The 22,258-nt window shown below is 39.1% G+C and overlaps 1 protein-coding gene across 13 annotated transcripts in view; it reads left to right on the forward strand.

Moving 5' to 3' along the window:
• Positions 1-2,635: 2,635 nt before the first annotated feature.
• Positions 2,636-22,258, forward strand: part of ERBIN (erbb2 interacting protein) — a 107,785-nt gene continuing 88,162 nt past the window's right edge. For 9 of the 13 annotated variants that reach the window (XM_030844458.3, XM_030844486.3, XM_060295825.2 and 6 more), the window contains exon 1: positions 2,637-3,623. The gene's annotated coding sequence lies outside the window, so the exon portion shown is untranslated. Of the gene's footprint in view, positions 3,624-22,258 lie in introns of all 13 variants that reach the window. The other 4 variants (XM_030844503.3, XM_060295826.2, XM_030844477.3 and 1 more) reach the window with 1 other exon arrangement.

A 22,258-nucleotide genomic window follows, 5' to 3' on the forward strand; every position in this document is an offset into this window, starting at 1 on the left:
TAGAACTAAGTAGTAAGTGATGAATAATTAAGATGAATCACTACTTTTGATTACTGAGTACCCTGATCATATAGCTGTTATTTCACCTTTCGGTATGAGCACGGATGTAGAATTCCTGCTGAAGATACTTTACCAAGGGGCTATTAAAGAAATATTTGTCAAAATATGTAATTTTTTTTTACTGCTTTGGCGGAGCCACACAGTTTGGGGGATCTTAGCTCTCCAACCAGGGATCCAACGTGGCTCCCACAGTGGAAGTGCTGAGTCCTAACCACTGGACCGCCAGGGAACGCCCTCAAATAAGTAATATTGATAAGTGTATCCTGGATTCCATCCTCTTAAGGTCAGTGTTTCAGGGTTCATTCTTACAGTATAAGTAGGACTTATTTAACAGTCAAATGAGGGGCACTTTACTGTCTATACTATACACTCTACTGTCTGCAGATGGCCCCAAAAAATGAAACCACATTCCCCTCTCCTACCTACTCAACATCAGCATATGCTATCTCTATATTCCCTCCCACCAAAAGCTGCTTTGGGGAAACAATCTGATGAAGTGGTATAAATGACTAATAAGGCTTAAAATATTACCTTTCCCAGGATTATGGCTTTGTGCTAGAGAAATAAACCACTCAAAGGGTTTATTGTGTGGTTTATTTTTTATTTATGGTTTGCCACTCTAGTGGCAAAATTTCAGGTGAATTGGAGGAGGGGTTTTTCGTTATAGGTACTTTTCTAGCCTAAATGGTAATCGGCAGATAGGTCGTAGTAGGAGTCTAAGTTAAAAAAAAAAAAAAGGCTGGGGCCAGGGCAGGTTCTAGCCTAGCAACTGGTCCAGTCCTATTTATTTAGGTTTGGGAGTGGGGCGGGGAATGGGAGGTTAGGTTTACTTGAATCTATGATGCCACATTTAAAGGGGTCTTGAATCAACCTGAGATTAAATGCAACATTGGAATTTCACCATCCATCTGGTCTCCCGCTGGTGTGGGAGACTCTGCTTTACGAGAGAGAGATATACCACTGATTCTGGTCAAACTCAAAGCAGTTTTTGAAAGTGGGGTAGGAAATCTTTCTTGTGTCGATTAAAAATAGTTTATATGCTTTTATACAATTGCCAAGATCCATATTCACATAAAATGGATAACTAGCTTACTAGTATACCTGGCTGCCGTTTCTTCTAACTTCCAGCTTAATGCTTTTACGTCTAGTTCAGCACTGAATAAGCCTGAACACTTTGTACTGTCTGTGAACCTTCAACTTCTGCTCTAGGCTAAGGCACTACCTGCGTTAATTCTACCAGTGCTGAAGTAGTTAAAAGCTCCCACCCCTAACAGAATGTCTTGAATATCTTTGGAGTTATTTCAAGTGTTTATCACTAGCGTACAATTTACTTTGGTAAATAATTCTTTGATGGACTTTATCAACTCCTTCCTTTGGATGCAAGCCAAAAATCATCTGTAGGGCATACAGCTCTTTATTCAAACTTGGTAATAAATAATTATCTTTGGAACACAGACGGAAGAACTGAAGCAGTGACTTCAGGGACACAGAGACTAATTACCGTCATTGTACACGGTTAAGTACAGCAGAGACTGGGGGCGGGGAATGGTTTGTTTCGTTATCTACTGCGCTCCTTCTCGGGGTAAAACAAGGCCGTCTTGTCTGTTAACATATTTAAAGCGGTAACTGCAAAAACTGCAATGTTATGGTTGAGGCGTTTTATGCCATATGTGTTGATAGGAATGCCTAAGCAGCTCTCTCCGCAATAAACGCAAACCCTGCCAGGCTGAGTTTCACTAGGGCCAGCGTAATTCAACGACTGCATCACCGAAACCGCCGGGGTTGGAAGCCTACGTTGCGTTCGGAGTGTATACAATGTTTCCTCTAACAAAGGCACTATCTCGAGGCAATTTCGCGGGCCATTTCCCCCCTCCCAGTGCCAGCTTTGTCTCCCCGCCGGTGTGAGGTTGAGACTTGGAGGAGCCTCAGCTGCGTTGCTGTCCGAGAAAGCTCGGAGCAAGGGCTGGCGTGGGAAGCTCCACCGCGCTGCCGCTGTGGTTTCTTGCAAACTGAGCGTGCCATTAGAGGAAGTTGGAGTGCTGCAGTTGAAAGAGATACCTGCAGCCTTAAAATCGGTTAGGACATGAACCCTTCGCACCGATTACTGTCGTACAAAGAAACTCAATCGGCTGGGGTGGAGGAGGCTTGGGGACTCTCGGTCTCCCAGGCTGGGCGGGGGCAGCCGGGGTCGGCTTCATCCGAGTCCCCCACCTTGGGCAGCCGAGAAGCCGCAGGAAGGCCTCCCAGGCCTGGGCCTGAGCGGGCCTCATGCCGCGCTTCGCAAGCGAACCCCCAGCCGCCGACGACCCCACCCCCCGGTCCCCGGCCCACGGCCCCGGGCCCGCAGCCCCCCCTACCCCCACCCTGCCGACGTCGGCCCGCACCGCCCCCGCGCGCGGTGACTGGCTCGCGCCGGCCTCCAGCCCGACTGTTGGCGGTTGGGGCGAAGCCCGCGGGAGGCCGCCCCGCCCTCGCCCCCGCCCCCGCCGCGGAGCCGCCGCCGCGCGCAGTCTCTTCCCCCCTCGCCGCCGGGGCGGTGTTGCTGTTGCCGCCGCGGCCTGTGAGGCAGTAACTCCCCGCCGCCCCAGCCCCCTTCCTCCTCCTTTCTCTCTTCTCCCTCCCTCCCCTCCCCGCCCCTTGCACTCTCTCGCTCGAGTGAATGTGGCGCGGTGGCGCGGGACGCAGCCTCGGCCCCTGCCGCGGCCCCGCGAGCTCGTGAGGAGACGAAGCTGCCGCCTGCCCCCACCCCCTGCGCTTCCCGGGGGAGCCGCCGCCGCCGGGGAAGAAGAACGAGGAGGGGAGCGAGGGGACGGCGGCGGGGAAACGGGAGAGGGAGGAGAAGAGGGCTCGAGGGCGAGAAGGGAAAGCGGGGAGGGACGGACGGAAGGACGGACGGCCCGACGGACGGCCCGGGGAGGGGGCCGCCATCGAGCCTGTCCGGCCCCTCGGCTGTAGCTCGGGGCGGCCGCGGCGGCGGCGCAGGCGAAGGGCGCGGCAGGCGCTATCGAGACAATAACCCCGCCGCCCGGCTCCGGGGGCGGCGGCGAGAAGGAGGTGGCGGCCTAGCGCGGCCGAGGCTCGCCCAGCGCACCGGCGGCGTCTTCGCCCCCCGCCGGCCAGGTTCTGCCGCCGTCGGGTGTCGGGGCGCGCGGGTCGCCCGGAGTCCCAGGTTCGCAGCTGACGTCCCCTGCCCTCCCCCTCCCCGGCGCGCGTGGAGCTGGTTTTCCGGGTTCCTCTGGACCGAGTTGGATCCTGCTGCTCGCCACGGCAGGAAGTGAGTTTCGCACGGTAATTCCGGGCGGTGTCACGAGTGAAAAGTTTTTGTTTTTCGGCGGAGATCCTAGTTGGGTCTGGGAAACTCCTGCAGAACTCGAGACCAGGAAACCAGTTCGCGTCCCAGCCCCCACCAAAGCCACCTACTCTTCCTACTGCGGGAGGCCACTTCACATCCGCTCTCACCAGAGAGAGAAATTCGGCTGGATCCGAAGTGACTAATGAAGGGAAGGAAATCATGTCAGGCGAAGCCTTGAAAAAGCGGCCCTGAGACACTGCCCGACCGAAAGGTAATTTTCACAAGTGTCTACGAGTCACAAAGCTCCCGGGCCAGGAAAGTGAGGGAACTTTAGCGTTTTTCACTTTTTCTGAAGTTCACCTAGATTCTCCCTTTCTGATGTCGAACTGGATAGTGTTTTGGGTGCTGAATAGTAGAACTGATTTTATTCCTTCTTCTACCATCTGGACTCTGGTTATTTTAGAAGAGGTTGTAAGAGTGCGGTGGGTCGAAAAGTTTTCAGCAATCCGAGGAAGGAGTGCCTTTGTTCGGCACAAGGTCCAGAAGTTTTAGTTTCCCGGAACATATACGATGTATATTTCTGATTTATTAAGTTGCTGAATCCGGCAACTTATTGTTTTGGAAGAAAGTTAGGTCACTGCGGGGAGGGATTTGCTGCTGCTGAGATGGCTGCCACATTTGTTTATACTGTTACCGATTACTTGGCTTTTGTGTTTAATTGTATATAGAGATTTTTTTAGTACCAACCTTTATGGGTATATTTCATTTGGATCTTATAAGCCAAAAACTTTGCCATTCTTAGTCGTTTGCCTAGGTAGGTAATACATTTCTTCAATAACTTGTTCCTTTCAGACATTTAGAACTTGATAATACTTGTTGGGTTAATTAATTGAAAGCAACTGTCGTCTAGGTTTTTCTTGTTACTGACTTAGTAGAAAGAAAAAGGAGGGAGTAAGTATCATGAACAAAGAGAGAGTTATAATTAAAAAACAAACGTGAACACCTGTAAGTGGTTTGGCTTGTTAGGACTTCTGTGCAGTTCAGAACAGAAGATACAGGAAGGCAAGTAAAACGCTTAAAACAATTTTCATGGGCATCATCACGTTGATTGTGATAAACAGCTGTGCTTTTTGAATAGTACAGTATTTACATTTTTGTGTTGGCCCAAGTGTTTTGGCCGGTTCTGCCGCCCAGAAAGTGATGAGTATCTGCCTTGGGGGCAGGGATTAGTGAAGCAGGGGGGACATTCCACCAGTCAGTTATAGATGTAAACACTTCTGAACCAGTCCGTAGTCTGTATAGATGAAACTAGTTTTGGTCGCAGCAAACACAAACGGTTTCTTCAGTGGTGTTTTAATGTGTGTCTTTTTAAGGTTGTTTTTTCCCCCAGTACTTTTGTGGTAAAGGGAGGTGAAAGATAGTACTGTGCTTTTAAATAAATATTAAATAAATATGGTATTTTGTTGGTAGGTGTATCTTAAATATAAACTGATGTTTATTTGCCCATGCTACCTCAAGGAAAAATAGGTGGCTTTCTTTAGTTCAAAGACGAGAAAAGGTAGGTCTTAAAGGACAGGATCAAATTATTTCACAAGTATATTTCAGAATGGGAATCTTTTAAGTCTTACCCTGTACTGTTTTGAATTTTTCCGTAGAGCTTAGTCTCTGGAGCTCCTTTTTAAAATTTTTTTAATTTTTTAAATTGTTGGTAAGATTTGTCACCCATCAGGTAATTCCTGTTAGGTCAAAGTGGCTTTATCCAGAAATTTAAAGCGTATAACTAATCTACTTTATGATTTTGGGACGTATCATTAGGCAACAAAAGAGGTTATTATTCTTGGGCATCTGAAAGAGGGGAACAAAATAAATGGCATTGAACTTTGGTTTCCTTATATGGTTTATACTTGGCTTCCGAGCAGCAAAACCTTAATAGAGCAAGTCTTTTATAGAGAATTATCACTTTGTGAAAATGTTTCTCTGCATTAGTGAATTTTACTTATAAAAAGTATTATAGCCCTCGAAAATACCTACTTAAATAAATCCCTGTTTTTAAATATAGCTCTTGATTTTTTTTTTTCCTTGAGGGAGCAATAGTATGTTTAAATGCAGACAACACATTTTTAAAAGTGAGATGTTCACCTTTGTAGTTGCCTTTGAGTCCTTTTTTTCCCCTTAACAAGGCAAAATTTACTTTTCAGTTTACTTAGAATTTTATTAGGTTAGCACTGAATTAACGTAATGAATTTTAGGTTTTATACTATTGTCAAACTATAAATATTTTTCAAAGTCTCGTTTAAAATGTGACAGTGAAAAGAGGTTTAAAAAAGATGATAATTAAAATATTTTAAAATGGCTTCAAATTTTGGATACTGTTAACATTGTGTGGGTTTTCTTAGATTAAATTGGCAAATCTAGAGTATGTCCAAGGTGTTTGCGCAAAATGCTCTCTTAATGGCACTGTTTATTGAAGGTACTTAAGAGTATTCCATAGTGATAAACTTAATCTTTCAACTAATTAATTCAAATATTATGTTATGAAGTCTGCCTGCTGTTTGAGAACAAACTATTACAAACTTCATGTATAAAAAGCTTACAGAGGTTCAAATATGGAAAGCAAATTTTTATTGCATTTTTTTATTAATGAAGTGATAATTATAGTTAGAGACATTTTGCATGTATCATTGGTAAATCTCTAAAATTCAGGTATTTTAGGAATATTGGTATTGAGCTCTTGGTAGTAAATGATACCTTTAAGAAACACATGAAAATTTCAGAAAATTAGGTGCATATTTGGGAATTTATTTTAAATAATTGCTTATAGATGACATGGTTTAGAGTGTAAGCTGTTTTTCGCTTAGAAATAGATTATGGCAGTGTTTACAAAGTATTTGGGATTATGCAGATTTTAGTGATGTTGGATAGGAAAGTAATCTTTTTTTGTAATTGCTGCTTACCTAGATTCTCTTTAAACAGACTTTGTTGCTTACGTTTTTTTCCGTTGCTCATCCATTTCTCTGTCACATGTCTTGTTTTTATTCTGGGAACACCTGTGTTACAAAGTCCTAAAGATGCCTTTCTGTTTTCCTTTTAACATATATTGTACCCGTGTTTAGCTGTTAATAATAGATTATTCAGTTTTTTTTTTTAATTAATTAGTTTATTTTTTGGCTGCGGTAGGTCTTCGTTGCTGCACACGCGCTTTCTCTAGTTGCCGTGGCTTCTCTTGTTGCGGAGCACGGGCTCTGGGCGCGTGGGCTTCAGTAGTTGTGGCGCACAGGCTCAGTAGTTTTGGCTCGCGGGCTCTAGAGCGCAGGCTTAGTTGTGGCTCGTGGGCTTAGTTGCTGCACGGCATGTGGGATCTTCCTGGACCAGGGCTCGAACCCGTGTCCCATGCGGATTCTTTTTTTAAAATTATTTTATTTATTTTTTATTTTTGGCGGCGTTGGGTCTTTGTTGCTCTGCGCGAGCTTTCTCTGGTTGCGGCGAGCAGGAGCTACTCTTCATTGTGGTGCGCGGGCTTCTCATTGCAGGGGCTTCTCTTGTCGCAGAGCTTGGGCTCTAGGCGAACGGACTCAGTAGTTGTGGCGCATGGGCTTGGTTGCTCTGTGGCATGTGGGATCTTCCCGGGCCAGGGCTCGAACCCGTGTCCCCTGCATTGGCAGGTGGATTCTTAACTACTGTGCCACCAGGGAAGTCCCGATTATTCAGTTTTTAAATGCACACTGTTTGCCATGAAAAATGTGTATGTGGATTATGCTCGATAATATCTACTTTTGAATTGTCTAAGGAAATAAGCTCAGCACTAATGCCTTCTACTTTTCTGTGATTTACTCCCTATTATTTTTTGTTTATTTCTTGGTGCCTATCATCACTTGAAATGTACTACATCATTTTTCATATTTAACTTTTTCTGTCTTTATAAAAAAAGAAATCTAGCTGTTATTCAGCTTTCTCTTCTAATTCCTTTATCTTCCTATTTTTATAGTTAGCTTCATTTACTTCCCCTATTTTCTCCATGTTCAGTTCTTGCTTTTTAATTATATTTTGCCCTTCTCCTCTTTTTGAACTTTACTAGTCTATGCTTATCACTTAAAAAGTTGTTTAAAACAGTAGAAAATATTTATTTGCTCAGCTCCATTGAACTCTGAATATCCCTTTTCATTCCAACTCAGTTTACATGTCAGTATTAACCTAATACTCATCAGTGTATTTGTTTTTATTTATGTTTTGTTTCAATTCTTTTTTTTCTCTTTAATATCACCAGATTTACCTGTTAAGATAATATCATGGTGTTATGTATTCTTATATTAATTAACCCTCCCCCCAATACCTCCTTGCTTTATTATGCTTTCAGCCTCTTAAAACACACAAGCTTATACCTCTATACCTCCCTTCTCTATTTGTTGCTTTCCTTCCTGTCCTACCTCTCAAATTAGGTGTCTTCTCTGTCAGTGTCCCTAAATTTTTGAAATTGCCTTCTTTTGTCTGTTTTTATGAAAGAAACAGAGTGGAATTCTATCACTCACTTTATTCTTTTCACTTCAGATTTTGTTCCAGGTACCATTGGATTAAGGCCACGCCAGGCTTTATAATTGATAGTATGTGAGACAATAGGAAAGAATATCTAAAAATTAAGTTAATAAAAGAAGATTCTACTTATCTGGAGGTTATTTATCTACCTATGACTTTAGGTATATAGAGTGTGGTAGAAGAACTAGAAAATAATAAAAGAGACATTTAAGTAATCAAAATAGATGTAATAAAATCTGGGGACTTCATTCATAGGGACATCCTTATTCAGAGCCCATTTTTTTTGTTTTGTTTTTTTGGTTTTTTTGCGGTGCGCGGGCCTCTCACTGCCGCGGCCTCTCCCATTGCGGAGCACAGGCTCCGGACACACAGGCTCAGCGGCCATGGCTCACGGGCCCAGCCGTTCTGCGACATGTGGGATCTTACCGGACTGGGGCACGAACCCGTGTCCCCTGCATCGGCAGGCGGACTCGCAACCACTGCGCCACCAGAGAAGCCCGCCCATTTGTTTTTGATTATACTGAGCTGTTTCCTGCCTTTTTGATGTACTAGAAGAGGTGAGGAAGCACACTGACAGCATCATGAAGCTAGAGCCTATGATATTGGGTGGGCCAAAATGTTCATTCAGGTTTTTCATAAGATGTTGCAGAAAAACCCAAACAAACTTCTTGGCCAACCCAATACAATGAGGGAATAGAAGAGTGGAAAAGAAGACTGAGTAACTTAGAAAACAGAGTAGTCTCACAACACGGGAAATATAGCCCATATTTTGTAATAAGTATAAATGGAAAGTAACCTTTAAAAATTGTATACAAATAAAAAGTTAAAAAAAAATAGAGTAGTCTCAGACAACCTGCTTTGCGGATGAGTGCCTTATACATTTTATTTGTCCTTAGGAGGATTCACTCTATTATAGCATAGTATAATTACAAGTAATAGTAACTAGCCCTAAGGCAGCTGTTCTCAAACTTTTTGGTCTTAGGATCCCTTTACTCTCTTAAAATTTACTAAGAACCCCACAGAGCTTTAGTTTATGTGGGTTATATTTATTATATTTCCTGTATTACAAAATTTTAAAAATTAATTAAAAAATAATAAACCATTGCCTGTTAGTGTAACCCTCTTTTAATACAAATTTTTTTAAAAATTAAATTAGGTTTTTTTAAAAAAACCTGTTTTCCAAAACAAATCTTTAGCAAAGAGTGGCATTGTTATATGTATTTGGAAGTCTCTTGTGTTTGGTTGAATAGAGAACAGCTTGATTCTCATATCTGCTTCTGCATTCAATCTTGCAATATATTGTGTTGGTTGAAGTATATGAAGAAATCTTGTATTATACAGACACATGGTTGGAAAAGGAAGAGGTATTTTAGCCAACATTTGACAAGTGGTAGTTTTTTAAAGGAGAGCTGCAGTGTTGAATCTGAAACCATATCACTGAATTTTCCATTTCTTGTTATCTGAAAATCCGTGGTGTATCTTGCACTTTGAATGAATCTTTCACCTGTTTATGATTTCGTAACACCGTGTATTGGTTGTTTGGGAAATACAGGTTCATTGAGTTACACATTTTTTCCCCAAAGTTGACACATTTCATTATGCAGTAACAAAACCAAAAAAGTTGTTAATGTCACCAGTAATCTCATCAGAAGTCCTTAATACGAAGCTGTAAAGCTCAGGGTGGCAGATATAAGTTTTCCACAATTCTAAATCTTCACTTGGAAGCTCGAATATTAATCATTAGTAACAAATACTGTCAGTGTTTTTCCCTTGAAGTTACAGGCTTACTCGGTTTATTTTTGAGAAAATGTCTGCCAAATTCCTAAGTCTATATGACCATAATTTCTCATTCTCTCTTTAAGGTCAAAATGTTGTTCCATTAAAAAAAGGCTAATTTAGTTCACAACTCAAAGTAATTTACACAAGTGCTCTTCCTCAAGGTTGCTATTTCTCCACATAGAATATGAAGAAGACATGTATCGAAGAGTTGAGACTTAATAAAATTATAATTTTGGGAGGGGGATTCTCTGGCGGTCCAGTGGTTAGGACTCACTGCAGAGGGCCGGGGTTCGATCCCTGGTCAGGGAACTAGGATCTCGCAAGTCACGCGGCACGGCCAAATTAAAAAAAAAAAAAATTTTTTTTATTGCTTCATTAAAGATATACTTGCGCTTCCCTGGTGGCACAGTGGTTGAGAGTCCGCCTGCCGATGCAGGGGACATGGGTTTGTGCCCCGGTCTGGGAAGATCCCACATGCCGCGGAGCGGCTAGGCCCGTGAGCCATGGCTGCTGAGCCTGCACATCCGGAGCCTGTGCTCCGCGATGGGAGAGGCCACAACAGTGAGAGGCCCGCGTACCGCAAAAAAAAAAAAAAAAAGATATACTTAAGTGAAAGTGGCATTTGAAAAGAAATCTGGGAATATGTAATGGTGCTAGTCGAGCTTGATGTCACTGTGTGCTAAGATGCTAGTGATTTTACCCACCGTTGCTGTCAGTATAGTGGGAAAGGGCAAATGATGTTTTAATATTATGATGAAAATAGTATTGACCTTGAAAAGTCCTTGAAAGTCTCCCAGGACTTCCAGGGCCCATTGACCACACTTTGAGAACTTAGCTGGATATTGGTATTTGTGGAGCTTTTGTTACTTGCTTTGATTTTTTTTTTTTTCTTTTCATTCTGGGAGAATCCTGAGGCTTGATTGTTTAGCTCATTAATTTGGTCTTCATTTCTTTTCAATTATTTCATTACTTTTTTGGGAAGGAAAATAGAATTTCTAAGAACTCTTGCTTTGCATTTTCATAGGAGTTGATTTTTATTTTTTGGTTGTATTTTTGGTCCACACATAAGCTCTTGAATCTCTGAGATATATATTACTTTTACATTGACTTCTGTTTGCTCTGTTAAAAATATAGGAAGTTTGTTCTTGTGCTTGGTATGTCCATCATGCTTTTGGTTTTTCCTCAAATGTTAGATTTTTCATTGTAAAGTTTTATATGATGGTCCAGACTGTACTGTATTGGTCATTTAAGTGTATTTCCCCAGCCCAAGTGAATCCCAGTTTTTCTGTCTTTGGTATATTTAGCTAATGGGTTTCTCCTTAGGGTAGCTTGTCCTCTTACACATATTTCTTGTCCCTCAGGAGACAATATTCCCCTGTTTCACAGTTATACTGTCCAAATGTCAGATCTCCCACAGTATTGAGAGCTGTGCTGGAGGCCTTAGCCATGCAGCTGTTCTACTATGATTTTATTACCTGGCTGACTGCCCGGGACACATACTTCTTCCAATGGTTCTTGCTAAGAAAACTTATCCTTTTTGGAGATCCCACTTTATACTTGTCTTGTGTATCTGGTTCTTCAGATGTGTTTTGTTGTCATCTGCCCTCTCCACCACCACCCCCACCCCGCCCCAATCCACTTTTTATTCTCTACAAATTCCTTTCTGTTCTTATATGTAGATGTACCCCTCCTAGGTTTTTTAGTGCCACTATAGTTTTTTTTTTGTAATTTTTTTTTTCATATTTTAAAGTTTGGAACAATGACAGATACACAGGAAAGTTAGTAGCATAGTACAAAGAATTTTTTTTGTTCCTGAACCATTTGATAGTAAGCTGTCCACCTCTGATGCCTCATCACCCCCAGATACTTTAATGTTTATTTCCTACAAACAAGGGCATTCTCCTACATAATAACATCATAACTATTAAATTAGGAAGTTAACAAGAATACATTACTAACATCTGAATCTGACAAATCGTCCCAATGTCTTTTAGATTAAAAGTAGTTTAGAATCATGTATTGCATTTAGTCGTCATGTCTCTTTAGTCTTCTTTAATCTGGAACAGTTTTTATCTTTACTTTCAGGGGACTGACTTGATACTTTGAAGATTATAGCTCTAGCTATTTTGTAGAATAACCCTTAATTTGCATTTCTCTGACATTTTAATTAGATTTTCATTATTAGATCTTTGGCAGGATTATCATGGAAGTGGTGTTGCATTCTTCTCCTGTATCTTATCAGGTGCCAGGCAATTTCAGTTGTCCCATTATTGATAGGAATTGGTTATGTGATTAAGGTTGTAAGTGCCAGACATTACCTATGTCAAGGTACTCCTTTCTCATTTGTAATTAATATTTTTGGGCTAGGTGTTGAAACTATGTAAATATTTTGTTCCTCATCAGATTTTTAATGTATTCCTTTATTTACATCTCTGTCTATTCATGATTACCTATTATATTCACTGAGTTATAATCTACTATCATTTATTTTGGTACTCAAATTGTTGTTGATTAGGCTAGTGGGAACCCCTTCCATCTGGTTTATTTTCTTTTTGACATACCTCTTCCTTCTTTGAGCACTTTTTTGTATCTAGCACAATATGCTGTTCCAGACTTACCTACAAACTTGCGCCAGTTATTTTTAGTGGAAAATGGTACTTAGAAGCCAGGATCGGGGCACTTCTTGTGCTCATTGCTCTTGGAGTGTTGCTGCACCTGGCCTTCTTAGTATGTAGAGGTAGGGGATATTTTTATGTGCGCACACGTACACATTCACATTTACATCTATATTTCTATAAATATAGAATGATTTTGCAGTGGTACTTCTGGTTCTAATCCAGCACCACCGAGTTCATTCTAGTGTTTTCCCTTTCCATATTTGTAACTTTTTTCTGATAGTGAGAACTAGTTTTGTTTCTGTACTTTTTTTTTTTTTGGTGAGGGAGATGAGTTAAACATTTGATGAGACATTTTCAGCCAGAAGTCCCTGTAGTCCAGTTAATTTTTGACGTATTTCTAAAGGGATAAAATTCTAAAATGTAGCACGTGGTAAAATATACTTAGGTGAAATATTTCGTTCCTTAGTAATTCCAGGTTACTATATGAAAGGTGGATGGAATGAATCAGTACGTTTATGGTCTATGTTGGATAGGTTCCTTATGGAGATAATGTTGGGGCTCTATTTTAGTATGAATGCAGTGATTTTGGTGCAATTGTATTTTTCCATATGAAGGCTTTATTGTTTATATAATCCCAAAGTTTGGAGCATGTATCTTATTTTCTTGATAATTGTGTCCTTGGAATTTCAAACCTTAGACCAATTCTAGAATGCTGTGGGCTGGGGTAAGAGAAAGTTGTGTCATTTGTATTAGGGCCGACACAAGAAACGTGTAATCCAAAAATGAATCTCCTTGCCGAGGCTATCACCCAGTCTAGAATAAGTTGGTTTGACTTCCCCCATCCCTGGAGATTTTGGAAGTGATTTTAGAGGCATATTGGGATATCTTTTTGTGGCTAAAATAGATTTACTCTCAGTCTTTTAGGAAAAGATAAGGATCCTGGTGGCAACAAACGGATTCTTTGGGTGCCCTGTTAATCTCTGGGTACTTGAAAAGATTTAGTTAATTGTCCTGGGGCTAGCTGAAGAATATCAGAGACTTTGTATAGTAGATGCAGTTCGATGGGTCAGAGATACCTGATAGCAACATAATGTCCTGTATGCTCTTTCTTTTGAAAATTGTTCCCAAGCTAGAAACCCTGAGAGTCTATCTTCTTTATCTTTTTTGAACTTGGTTATTGAAATCAGTACCATTTCTATCAATTCTGTCTTTTAGGTATCTATAGAGTGACATACTTTAGGGTAGGCTTGGAGGGCTGGGCAAGGTACAAGCACTGAGAGGCTTTTTTTAGGCAAAGGGCTAAAACAATTACCTTAATTTTTTTTTTTTTTACTCGTTGTACAAATTCAAATACAGAAATTTATAATATAGAAGATGAAAATTCCCTATAATTCCACTTCCCAGAGATCCTCAGTGTGTTTTTTATTCTTCTGAAGACTTCTGTATGTATTCAAACATGTAAGTGTGCATGTGTGTACATGTGTAAGTATCTTTAAACAAAAATGGAAGATATATTTCATTTATATTTAAGGGGATATAGTAGGTATGTATATGTGTTAATTAGCATTAGAATTGTTTCTAGGTTGTTATACATGTTGATGAAAAATTAATCAGTCCATCTAAGAATTGGAAAATTATATTTGAGCCAAATTTGAGGATTATAACCTGGGAAGAGCATCTCAGAAAGCTCTGAGAACTATTCCACCTATTAGAAGTCAACACATAGTATATAAGTTTTTTTTGAGACAGAGGGCTGTACGATAAATTATTGACAGTTTATATAATCCAGATATAAGTGCCATTGTGGTGGGTCATGTGACCCTTTACAGGGTCAAGAAGGAATGGTATCCTTTGAGTCGTCGTGTTGATGCTGGCAGAATGTTGCTGTTTATGGTTGAGCAGGTATTCCTGCTGGTGGGGGAGGTTTGGTCAATGCATAATGTGGATACACAATGTACAGTGTGAGGGGAGGGCAGAGAAAAATTTTACATTTAAATTTCTCTTGTCTAGCCATAAATATGAATTTTGTTTCATATACATGACAGTGCTGTACAGAATATAGGTTTATTCTTGTATTCTTTGCATGTAAATTTTTACACTTGTATGAATTTTTTCTGGTGGATAAATACCTAAAGTGCATTTGCTATGTGTGTAGTTGAAATTGATAGAATCAAATTCCTTCAGAAGAGTTTGTATCCATTTATACTTCCACCAATTATATATGAGAGTGAGTACCTCTTTATGAGCATTCTTGAACAAATTGGATATTAGCTAAAGTACTTGTGCAAATCTGAGACAGGCAGCATAGTAGTATATATATATAACATAGGCTTTGGAGTCAGATTGCAACTTACTAACTGTGATGTTGGCAAGTTAAATGTAAAAATTCTTTTAGGAATATTACATATTTGTATGCCTTTTGTGTTCTACATGGATTTAGTTGACTTGTTACTTATATGCTTTGGTTTTGGTGTTTGCCATTTAGAAGTTTAAATTTTAATGTAGTCATATTTGTCAGTCTGTGCATTTTTGGGCTTAAGGGTATTCTTAGAAAGGATTAATGCCAAGATTATAAAAATAATAACCTAAGTTTTCGTACTTTGGCTTAGGGAGTGAAATAATTATCTAGATTGATTCTCTCCAAATTTCTAACCAGTTGTTGTAACACCATTTATTGAATAAATCACCTTTTTTACTTCTAAAATTCTATCTTTATCAATAGAAAATTCCCAAATATACTTAATCTATATGAAAGTCTTCTTTTTTATTTATTGTGTTTTTGTTATGCTATCTTCATTTTCCCTCCTCTCCTCATTATAGTATGCTTAATATCTGGAAGTGTCACTTTATTACTCTACTTTTGAAAAAATTTTCCAGGTGGACTTGAATCATTAAGTTCTAAAAATACTACTTGTTGGTATGTTGATTGAGAGTGCTTGAATTTATAGATAGTTTAAGAAGTAATTGATACCTTTACAATAGCATATCTCTTTCTAGGAAAGTAAATTTTCCATTTATTTAATACTTTATGCCCTTCAGTGGATTTTATGATTTTCTTCTTGTCATATCCATGTTTCTTATTAGTATGCATATTTTTTGTTATTGTTAAGAATTATGTATATTTTTTCATTAAGCTTATTTCCAAAAAACTTAATGGAGGGAAGGTGAGAGCTGCTGCTGTTATGAATGGGGCTATTTCTTTCATTGTATTTTTATCTGGATACTTAAATGGAGGGAGGAGATTGATTTTTCATATTTATTACCTACTGCATTCTACTGAGGACTTTTTAAAAATTGCTAATAGATTTTTAGATGGTGTGGTATATCTTCTAGGTATATAATTATAGATGAACGAGTAACAGCACCTTTGTGAAAATTGAATTATAAATATACTAAATTGTATAGTCTCATGTATTATAATTTAATATGCATCCTGACAAGTACTTAGTAACCTATCTTTTCAACTGTAAAATTCTTCCCTCATATCCTTTTTCTTTTAATACAGCAGGTTCTTACTAGTTATCTATTTTACCCATATTAGTGTATATATGTCAATCCCAATCTCCCAATTCATCCCACCATCACCACCCCCTGCCCGCTTTTGCCCCTTGGTGTCCATACATTTGTTCTCTACATCTGTGTCTCTATTTCTGCATTGCAAACCGGTTCATCTGTACCATTTTTCTAGATTGTACATATATGCGTTAATATACAATATTTGTTTTTCTCTTTCTGATTTACTTCACTCTGTATGACAGTCTCTAGGTCCATCCACGTCTCTACAAATGACCCAATTTCATTCCTTTTCGTGGCTGAGTAATATTCCATTGTATGTATATGTACTGCATCCTCTTTATCCATTCATCTGTCGATGGGCATTTAGGTTGCTTCCATGACCTGGCTGTTGTAAATAGTGCTGCAGTGATCATGGGGGTTCATGTGTCTTTTTGAATTATGGTTTTCTCAGGGTATATGCCCAGTAGTGGGATTGCTGGGTCATACGGTAATTGTATTTTTAGTTTTTTAAGGAACCTCCATACTGTTCTCCATAGTGGCTGTATCAGTTTACATTCCCACAAGCAGTGCAACAGGGTTCCCTTTTCTCCACACCCTCTCCAGCATTTGTTGTTTGTAGATTTTCTGATGATGGCCATTCTGACCGGTGTGAGGTGATACCTCATTGTCGTTTTGATTTGCATTTCTCTAATAATTAGTGATGTTGAGCAGCTTTTCATGTGCCTCTTGGTCATCTGTGTGTCTTCTTTGGAGAAATGTCTGTTTCCTCATTTCCTTTTGTTGCTTGAGATCATCCTCCAACATTAGGATAGCAGTCTGATTAATTTAGTCTTCAACGAGGGGATTTTTATTGTTGCCCAGGAGTTTTCATTTAATCATACTATCTTTCTCTAGCATTGTCTGGCTGGGGGAATTGGAAATGGAACAAGAAAACTTGCTAAATTCTGAGCTTGATTTAAGTAGAAGTTGGTTCCTTCTATCACTATTCTGCCCCGTAACTGTCTCTCGAAGGTGACTTCAGTGGTATGAGAATGGCTTCTTGAACCTTGTTCCTTCACTGCTTTTTGATTTATTTCTGAGAAAAATGCTACTACTTACAAACATTTTCCTTCAACTCTTAGTATTTAGTGTGACGCACAGTAGTATTATGTATATCTTTTTTTTTTTTTTTTTTGCGGTACGCGGGCCTGTCACTGTTGTGGCGTCTTCCGTTGCGGAGCACAGGCTCCGGATGCGCAGGCTCAGCGGCCATGGCTCACGGGCCCAGCCGCTCCGTGGCATGTGGGATCCTCCCGGACCGGGGCATGAACCCGTGTCCCCTGCATTGGCAGGCGGACTCTCAACCACTGCGCCACCAGCGAAGCCCCAAACATATTTATTTTTTTATTTTTTTGCGGTACGCAGGCCTCTCACTGTTGTGGCCTCTGCCGTTGCAGAGCACAGGCTCCGGCCGCGCAGGCTCAGCGGCCATGGCTCACGGGCCCAGCCGCTCCGTGGCATGTGGGATCTTCCCGGACCGGGGCACGAACCCGTGTCCCCTGCATCGGCAGGCGGACTCTCAACCACTGTGCCACCAGGGAAGCCCCTGTATATCTTTTAATGATAGTTATTTTGGTCCTTTATTTGATCATAATAGTAAACTCTTCTAGCTATGTAGTTCATACACATAGTAAATATTTCCCAAGAGATCTTTGCCACTGCTTACACCCTAGTTTATTTTTGTCAATTTACATGTTTCACTGACCTTGATCATATCCTTCCTTTTAATATATTTAATAGATAATTTGGTATAAATGAAAGACGTTCCCCAGAACTGATATTTTCCTCATATTCAGTGGATTTTATCACTGAAAGCGACTTAGAAACAGTCTACTCTAAGTAACCACTCTTTTCTTTTCAGTTAACAGAAGGGGAAACTTTTGGCCCAGAGGGAGAGGTGAAATCCTAGAGGTCACTTAGTTTATTAGTGACATAAGTGAGATTCAAAAAATAAATCCAGGGAGTTCCCTGGTGGTCCAGTGGTTAAGACTTGGCTCTTTCATTGCCATGGCCCTGGGTTTGATCCCTCGTTGAGGAACCAATATCCCACAAGCTGTGTGGCACGGCCAAAAAAAAAAAATCTCGGTTTCCTGACTCTGGCTTCTTTTTCCCTTATACCAGAATTTTACTTGGTATGTTCTGAAGTGGATAGTTTCTGTAGAATAGCACTATTTTTTTAAAAATTTGCTAAATGTTTATTTTGTGCCTCCTTTCAATTCTCATCTTCCCTACCCCTCCCCCAGCTTTATTGAGATACAGTTGACATGTAACATTGTGTAAGTTTAAGGTGTATAATGGGTTGATTTGATACACATGTGTTGCCATATGATTACTACCTTTGGGATAGCTAACACTTCCATCACCTCACATACCTTTTCCTTTTTGTGGTGAGACCATTTACGATCTACTCACTTAGCAACTTTCAAGTATATAATACTTGTTAACTATAGTCAATCATAATGCTGTGCATTAGATCCCTAAATCTAAATCCTTCTTTCCTTTGTTTCTCGTCACCCCCCTCCCCAGAACTATACTTCTAACTGTAGCTAGAACAGCACTATTTTCCAAATATTTTTAATAGGTGTTATAGAAAAAAAGTTCTGGGTTCATGTAAGTGAGGACACCTTGAGTTAATACACCTTTTCTTTTTCCTTTGGCACATTCTGGTTTGTCATAGATGATTGTTTTTAATTTTAGAAATAACTGGAATACAGCTCAGTTTACAAAAAAAAAAGCATCAATATTTGAGCCAAGAAGTTTCATGGAAAGAGTTATACTAAAGCAGCATGCAATTTGTAATCTCACATTTTAAAAAATATACTTTTTTTTTTTGCCTCTTTCTACTCATCCATCCAGCCCAACCCCATTGTTTCCACTGAAGCTTCCCCAAATATTTGAGAAGTTTTCCCTTCTTTGGATTTATAACTTAAATTTTTTTTTAGATTATGATAAAAGTTCACATAACATAAAATTTACTGTCTTAACCATTTTTAAGTGTACAGTTTAGTGGTATTAAGTACATATTGTTGTGCATCAGTCACGACCATCCATCTCCAGAACTCTTCATCTTGCAAAATTGCAATTCTGCGCATTAAACGATAACTCCCTGTTCCATTCCTCCTCCTCCCCGCTGCTGGCAGCCACCATTCTACTTAATTTTCTCTATGATTTTCACTACTTTAAGTGCCTCATAAAAATAGAATCGTATAATATTTGTCCTTTTGCTTCCAGCATATTTCACTTAGCATAATGTCCTCAAAGTTCATTTGTGTTGTAGCATATGTCAGGATTTCCTTTTTAAGGCTGAATATTCCTTTGTATGTAACTGCATTTTGCTTCACTATTCATCTGTCATGGACACTTGGGTTGCTTCCATGTTTTAGCTATTGTGAATAATGCTGCCATAAATATGGGTGTACAGATACTATTCTTCAAGACCCTGCTTTCAATTCTTTTGGGTATATACGCAGAAATGGAATTGCTGGAACATATGATAATTTCATTTTTAGATTTTTGATGAACTGCCATATTGTTTTCCACAGTTGCCTGTACTATTTTATTTTACATTTCCACCAACAGAGCTCAAGTGGTCTAATGAGAGGTCTAATTTCAGTACATCCTTGCCAACACTCCCTTTCTGTTTAGTTTTGTTTTTTGGATAGTAGCTATCCTGATGCCTGTGAAGGTGGTATCCCATCATTTTGATTTACATTTCTTAATGACGAGTGATTTTGAACATCTTTTTGTATGCTTGTTTATATGTTTTCTTTGGAGAGATGTCTTCGCCCATTTTTGAATCTGGTTGTTCTGTTGTTGTTGAGCTTTAGGAGTTCTCTGTATTCTGGATGTTAATCCCTTACCCAGATATATGATTTGCAAATATTTTCTCCCATTTTGTGGGTTACCTTTTTCTCTGTTGATAGTGGCTTGAGGCACAAAATTTTTTTAATGTTGATGAAATCCAGTTGTCTAATTTTTCTTTTGTTGCCTCTGCTTTTTGTGTCATAGCCAGGAACTCACTGCCAAATCCAGTGTCATGAAGTTTTTCCCTATGTTTTCTTCTAAGAGTTTAGTTTGGATTGTAACGTTTAAAAAGTGCTTAGCTATTTAATTTAAATCTTAAATATATAAACTCTTTTAATTATTTTTGGATATTTTGGTTAGCTTAACTAAATTTTTTCTTTTTTAAATAAAAGTAAAAATGCTAGCATTTTTCTCTCTTCCCCTAGTTTATTAATGTTGCATTTCGGGCTTCTCTTTGGAGCTAAGCCTTTTATTTTGAGATAATTGTAGATTCACATGCAGTTTTAAGAAATAATATAGTGAGATTTTTCCCCTTGAGGGAACATCTTGAAGAATTATAGTACAGTATCACAACCAGGATATTGAAATTGATAGTCAGGATACAAAATAGTTCCATCATCACAAGAATCCCTGTTGTTGCCCTTTTATTACTACAATAACATCTCCTTCCCATACTTCCCTCCCTCCCTTTTTGTCTTTTCAAAACTGTGTAAATGGAGTCATATAGTATATAACTTTTGGGATTGGCTAATTGCCTAATTCGCTGGAAATTCATCAAAGTTGTTGCTTATAGTAATAGCTCATTGACTTTTATTGCTGAGTGATATTCCACAGTATGGATGTACTACCAGTTTGTTTAACTCTTTCATGTTTAAGGACATCTAGGTTGTTTCCAGTTTTGGGCTATGAACATTCATGTACGGGTTTTTCTGTGGAGATAAGCTCTCATTTTTCTGGGATAAATGTCTGAGTGTAATGCTGTGTTGTGTAGTTTAATTTTATAAGAAGCTGTCAGAGTGCTTTCCAGAGTGGCCGTAGTAGTTTGCATTATTCTCACCAGCAGTGTATGAGAGATCCAGTTTTTCCACATCCTTGCCAGTATTTGATGGTGTTACTATTTCTTACTTTCTTACTACTTTTTATTTTAGCCGTTCTTTTTGGTACATAGTGGTATCTCATCATATTTTAATTTTCATTTCCCTGATGGTTAATGATGGTGAATATCCTTTATATGATTATTCACCATCTGTATATCTCTTCACTGCAATGTCTGTTCTTGTTTTTCGTCCACTTTCTAGTTATATATATATATGTATTTTACAGTTGCATTTTGAGAGTTCTTTATATATTCTAGATACTGATCCTTTCTTGATAAGCGATTTGCAAATATTTTTTTTAACAGGGTCTTTTGCAGAGCAAAAGTTTTTAGTTTCATGAGGTCCAATTTATCACTCTTTATGGTTGGTGCTTAATACTCTTTGCCTGTCCCTGTATTCTGAAAATTTTCTGTGTGTTCTTCTGAAAGTTCTATCATTTTACATTTAAATCTGTAATCCATTTTGAGTCAGTTCTTGTATAAAGTGTGAGATTTAGGTCAAGGATATCTTTTTGGCCTCTGGGTATCCAGCTGCTCCAGCACCATTTCTTGAAAAGGCTGTATTCTTCCTCTATTGAATTGCTTTGCATCTTTGTTGAAAATCAGTTGGGAATATTTGTGTGTGTAGACATTTTTTTAACATAAGGAGAGGTTCAAAATAGAAAATAAAAATTACATGCAGTTCCACCTCTGAGATAATTACTATTATATTTTGTTGTGTTTCTAGTTTTTTCTTAAGCCTGTGTATATATGCATAAGATTACTTTTTGTTTAAAAAAATTGTTCTTTGTCCTCTTTTTATTATGAGCAGTTATCCATTTCTGCATTAAAAGATAGCATTTTCATGGTTTTGTAATTTTATGTAGCTCTGCTGTAGTTTATTATTGATGGGATTTTATAGTGATTCCATCTGTTATTTTCATAGCATAGTACTTAACACATAATGAATAGATTCTCAGCATATACTTGACAAATTAATTTAGACCTACTCATCATACCTTAAAAAGACGAAACAAAGTTCTACTTTTAATCTACTATCTTCTGCCGTGCATTGGCGTATATACTAGTATTAGGCACTTTCTTCAGAGTAGAGTGTTTAGTTCTTTGAATTGTATACAAGGTGAAGAGGTTCCAGTGTATCAGTTTATGGAGTATAGTTTTTTCCTACACTACAGTGTCTCACCTATATAGTCTGCTTACCATGTAGGAGCAAGGATTTGAGGTAGATTTTTGGAGGATAATATAGAATCTAGATTCTGTTCTCTTCTAGCTTAGAAGTTAGATATAACAACGGCATTTAAGCACCTACCTTGTGCTAAGAACTGTTCTAGGCTCAAGTGAGGGCAAAGAATAAATATTTGAGGTCCTACTTTCCTAGTCTATAAGTAGCCCTACCTTTATTCTGATAAACGAATAAGCTGAGACACATAGGCATTCTTTTGCCAGGATCTATTGTGCCATTCAGCCTCTATACTTATGCAGTTAGTTTTCTGTGTAACTTTCTAGCACTTTGGGGGTCTATTT

The sequence above is a fragment of the Globicephala melas genome, chromosome 3 (assembly GCF_963455315.2).
Source record: "Globicephala melas chromosome 3, mGloMel1.2, whole genome shotgun sequence".
Taxonomy (NCBI): Eukaryota; Metazoa; Chordata; class Mammalia; order Artiodactyla; family Delphinidae; genus Globicephala; species Globicephala melas.